The sequence below is a fragment of the Oncorhynchus nerka genome, linkage group LG2 (genome assembly GCF_034236695.1).
Source record: "Oncorhynchus nerka isolate Pitt River linkage group LG2, Oner_Uvic_2.0, whole genome shotgun sequence".
Taxonomy (NCBI): domain Eukaryota; kingdom Metazoa; phylum Chordata; class Actinopteri; order Salmoniformes; family Salmonidae; genus Oncorhynchus; species Oncorhynchus nerka.
The window spans coordinates 83,339,628-83,345,680 of NC_088397.1; positions in this window are offsets into that span (position 1 = coordinate 83,339,628).

Genomic DNA, 6,053 nt, shown 5'->3' on the forward strand with positions numbered 1-6,053 from the left:
CTCATGTTTTTAAGCTGATTTAAATATTGTAAGTTAGATTTATTGCGTATTGTATATGAAATGTCAATACATAATGGTCATGTTTTTTAAGTAGCAAATAGAGAAGGCCTAGAACCCTGTGATTCAGAGATTTTCTAGTTGTTTTTCTTCCAATGCAAAAGTGGGGTGTAAGACTCCCTCTCAGACAGCACTTAAGGAAAAGATGAAAAGGTATTATTTATATCTCAAGTTGATGGCATCCTCATTCTTTGTCATTCTAATGATAACATTTATTAGGAAATGAACCCAATGACTCACTGTGACAATTCAGGAAACCACTTGTTAGTGAGAGAGGAGTCAGATTAAACAGAGTCAGAATAAACGTTCCAAAGGTGTTTCAGGCAAGGACACACACACCGCCATACGGTCCTACTCTACGCTCCACTCACAGTGTTTCAGGCAAGGACACACACACCGCCATACGGTCCTACTCTACGCTTCACTCACAGTGTTTCAGGCAAGGACACACACACCGCCATACGGTCCTACTCTACGCTCCACTCACAGTGTTTCAGGCAAGGACACACACACCGCCATACGGTCCTACTCTACGCTCCACTCACAGTGTTTCAGGCAAGGACACACACACCGCCATACGGTCCTACTCTACGCTCGGCTCACAGTGTTTCAGGCAAGGACACACACACCGCCATACGGTCCTACTCTACGCTCCACTCACAGTGTTTCAGGCAAGGACACACACACCGCCATACGGTCCTACTCTACGCTCGGCTCACAGTGTTTCAGGCAAGGACACACACACCGCCATACGGTCCTACTCTACGCTCCACTCACAGTGTTTCAGGCAAGGACACACACACCGCCATACGGTCCTACTCTACGCTCCACTCACAGTGTTTCAGGCAAGGACACACACACCGCCATACGGTCCTACTCTACGCTCCACTCACAGTGTTTCAGGCAAGGACACACACACCGCCATACGGTCCTACTCTACGCTCCACTCACAGTGTTTCAGGCAAGGACACACACACCGCCATACGGTCCTACTCTACGCTCCACTCACAGTGTTTCAGGCAAGGACACACACACCGCCATACGGTCCTACTCTACGCTCCACTCACAGTGTTTCAGGCAAGGACACACACACCGCCATACGGTCCTACTCTACGCTCCACTCACAGTGTTTCAGGCAAGGACACACACACCGCCATACGGTCCTACTCTACGCTCCACTCACAGTGTTTCAGGCAAGGACACACACACCGCCATACGGTCCTACTCTACGCTCCACTCACAGTGTTTCAGGCAAGGACACACACACCGCCATACGGTCCTACTCTACGCTCCACTCAAAGGTGTTTCAGGCAAGGACACACACACCGCCATACGGTCCTACTCTACGCTCCACTCACAGTGTTTCAGGCAAGGACACACACACCGCCATACGGTCCTACTCTACGCTCCACTCACAGTGTTTCAGGCAAGGACACACACACCGCCATACGGTCCTACTCTACGCTCCACTCACAGTGTTTCAGGCAAGGACACACACACCGCCATACGGTCCTACTCTACGCTCCACTCACAGTGTTTCAGGCAAGGACACACACACCGCCATACGGTCCTACTCTACGCTCCACTCACAGTGTTTCAGGCAAGGACACACACACCGCCATACGGTCCTACTCTACGCTCCACTCACAGTGTTTCAGGCAAGGACACACACACCGCCATACGGTCCTACTCTACGCTCCACTCAAAGGTGTTTCAGGCAAGGACACACACACCGCCATACGGTCCTACTCTACGCTCCACTCACAGTATTTCAGGCAAGGACACACACACCGCCATACGGTCCTACTCTACGCTCGGCTCACAGTGTTTCAGGCAAGGACACACACACCGCCATACGGTCCTACTCTACGCTCGGCTCACAGTGTTTCAGGCAAGGACACACACACCGCCATACGGTCCTACTCTACGCTCCGCTCACAGTGTTTCAGGCAAGGACACACACACCGCCATACGGTCCTACTCTACGCTCGGCTCACAGTGTTTCAGGCAAGGACACACACACCGCCATACGGTCCTACTCTACGCTCGGCTCACAGTGTTTCAGGCAAGGACACACACACCGCCATACGGTCCTACTCTACGCTCCCCTCACAGTGTTTCAGGCAAGGACACACACACCGCCATACGGTCCTACTCTACGCTCCACTCACAGTGTTTCAGGCAAGGACACACACACCGCCATACGGTCCTACTCTACGCTCCACTCACAGTGTTTCAGGCAAGGACACACACACCGCCATACGGTCCTACTCTACGCTCGGCTCACAGTGTTTCAGGCAAGGACACACACACCGCCATACGGTCCTACTCTACGCTCGGCTCACAGTGTTTCAGGCAAGGACACACACACCGCCATACGGTCCTACTCTACGCTCGGCTCACAGTGTTTCAGGCAAGGACACACACACCGCCATACGGTCCTACTCTACGCTCCACTCACAGTGTTTCAGGCAAGGACACACACACCGCCATACGGTCCTACTCTACGCTCCACTCACAGTGTTTCAGGCAAGGACACACACACCGCCATACGGTCCTACTCTACGCTCCACTCACAGTGTTTCAGGCAAGGACACACACACCGCCATACGGTCCTACTCTACGCTCCACTCACAGTGTTTCAGGCAAGGACACACACCGCCATACGGTCCTACTCTACGCTCCACTCACAGTGTTTCAGGCAAGGACACACACACCGCCATACGGTCCTACTCTACGCTCCACTCAAAGGTGTTTCAGGCAAGGACACACACACCGCCATACGGTCCTACTCTACGCTCCACTCACAGTGTTTCAGGCAAGGACACACACACCGCCATACGGTCCTACTCTACGCTCCACTCACAGTGTTTCAGGCAAGGACACACACACCGCCATACGGTCCTACTCTACGCTCCACTCACAGTGTTTCAGGCAAGGACACACACACCGCCATACGGTCCTACTCTACGCTCCACTCACAGTGTTTCAGGCAAGGACACACACACCGCCATACGGTCCTACTCTACGCTCCACTCACAGTGTTTCAGGCAAGGACACACACACCGCCATACGGTCCTACTCTACGCTCCACTCACAGTGTTTCAGGCAAGGACACACACACCGCCATACGGTCCTACTCTACGCTCCACTCACAGTGTTTCAGGCAAGGACACACACACCGCCATACGGTCCTACTCTACGCTCCACTCACAGTGTTTCAGGCAAGGACACACACACCGCCATACGGTCCTACTCTACGCTCCACTCACAGTGTTTCAGGCAAGGACACAAACACCGCCATACGGTCCTACTCTACGCTCCACTCACAGTGTTTCAGGCAAGGACACACACACCGCCATACGGTCCTACTCTACGCTCCACTCACAGTGTTTCAGGCAAGGACACACACACCGCCATACGGTCCTACTCTACGCTCCACTCACAGTGTTTCAGGCAAGGACACACACACCGCCATACGGTCCTACTCTACGCTCCACTCAAAGGTGTTTCAGGCAAGGACACACACACCGCCATACGGTCCTACTCTACGCTCGGCTCACAGTGTTTCAGGCAAGGACACACACACCGCCATACGGTCCTACTCTACGCTCCACTCACAGTGTTTCAGGCAAGGACACACACACCGCCATACGGTCCTACTCTACGCTCCACTCACAGTGTTTCAGGCAAGGACACACACACCGCCATACGGTCCTACTCTATGCTCCACTCACAGTGTTTCAGGCAAGGACACACACACCGCCATACGGTCCTACTCTACGCTCGGCTCAAAGGTGTTTCAGGCAAGGACACACACACCGCCATACGGTCCTACTCTACGCTCCACTCACAGTGTTTCAGGCAAGGACACACACACCGCCATACGGTCCTACTCTACGCTCCACTCACAGTGTTTCAGGCAAGGACACACACACCGCCATACGGTCCTACTCTACGCTCCACTCAAAGGTGTTTCAGGCAAGGACACACACACCGCCATACGGTCCTACTCTACGCTCCACTCACAGTGTTTCAGGCAAGGACACACACACCGCCATACGGTCCTACTCTACGCTCCACTCACAGTGTTTCAGGCAAGGACACACACACCGCCATACGGTCCTACTCTACGCTCCACTCACAGTGTTTCAGGCAAGGACACACACACCGCCATACGGTCCTACTCTACGCTCCACTCAAAGGTGTTTCAGGCAAGGACACACACACCGCCATACGGTCCTACTCTACGCTCCACTCAAAGGTGTTTCAGGCAAGGACACACACACCGCCATACGGTCCTACTCTACGCTCCACTCACAGTGTTTCAGGCAAGGACACACACACCGCCATACGGTCCTACTCTACGCTCCACTCAAAGGTGTTTCAGGCAAGGACACACACACCGCCATACGGTCCTACTCTACGCTCCACTCACAGTGTTTCAGGCAAGGACACACACACCGCCATACGGTCCTACTCTACGCTCCACTCAAAGGTGTTTCAGGCAAGGACACACACACCGCCATACGGTCCTACTCTACGCTCCACTCAAAGGTGTTTCAGGCAAGGACACACACACCGCCATACGGTCCTACTCTACGCTCGGCTCACAGTGTTTATGCATGTGTGTGTAAATCACCGCATTTACATGTTGTCAGCAGGGTATTTCAACGTAATGAAGGTAAAATACAACTAATGTTGCTGGGTTCAAGGCAGAGTAATAACACAGTTGAACTGACTTCATAGTTTTAAACTCTGACTGGCACTTAAAAGCTGTCTGTTGACTTCACGGGACTCAAACAAAACACAAATGCACTTACAATGTCTTAAATGTTGGGATTGTGTTTTAGTAAAATTTTTACATGTCTATTCCACTCTGACAATGCCTTTTTTTTCTTGTTCTGTTGTGATTTCACAAAGAGCAGTTCTTTAACATGTGGATTTATTGACATGCCTGTTCTATTTTGTAGGCTGTATTTTTTGAAATGCTTAGTTTTCTACTATGAAAGACAAGTGAACAAGGATTTGTTCATATCAGATTATCTACCACTCGATTTACAAAAAAAAGTCAGGTATTTTTGTTCCTGGACCATACTGCAGTTAGCATATAACGTTTGAAGTTAGCACTTAGTTGTTGGAGTCAGCTTGTTAAGTTCTACATACTATAGTCAGTCAGCTTGTTAAGCTAGCTGACTATAGTATGTAGAACAATTGAGCACAGTTTGAGAGAAGACAAAAGTTAAAAAGCCTTCTGTGAACAGCATCCCATTCGTAAAGTGGTATGGCCTCAACATAACTTCAAAGACTTTTGTGAATTCCTGATTGTATTTGTATTTAAACAGAGGTTTTTGTTCTTAATATTAAAAAAATATGGATTAAAAAACTGCTTACATTTCTTGTTAGCACTTTCCATTAAATAATGATTTATTTGTTACCCATGTAATGTTATTGCAGTGCCTTGCTTATGTATCGTGTTAAAAATATGTTTATCTCACAGTGCTACAGATTAATTTGTACTATAATGTTGTATTGTTCCAGTACTTTTTGGTGCTTTATGATATACATTATAGAACCAATACTTTACTTGACAAGACCCTGCAAGAGGTATATGGTATTTGACATTGACATGGTGAAAAGGTGATTATTGATAATGAAACAATACATTTGACTATGATTATGTGGAACAAAATGGCCACCATGTATTATTCATTTTCTTTCAGAAGGGTTCTGTGTTATATTTTATTCTGGTTTAGGTTTATTTCTGCTTTAATTAAGTACTTTTGAGAACACTTATCTGTTTTCCTCAATAAAAGGGAAATAGAGTTTTCTCAGCATACATTTTTTCCTGAAGTTTATATATTTTTTATCCCTTTAAATATTGGTCATTATTTGTATTTAATGTTGCCCTTACACCAAGCACTCAGCTATTTTGGGAATATAAAAACACATGACTTGGTAATGTAACACAGTTTGACACAAATCTTGGTTCCTGC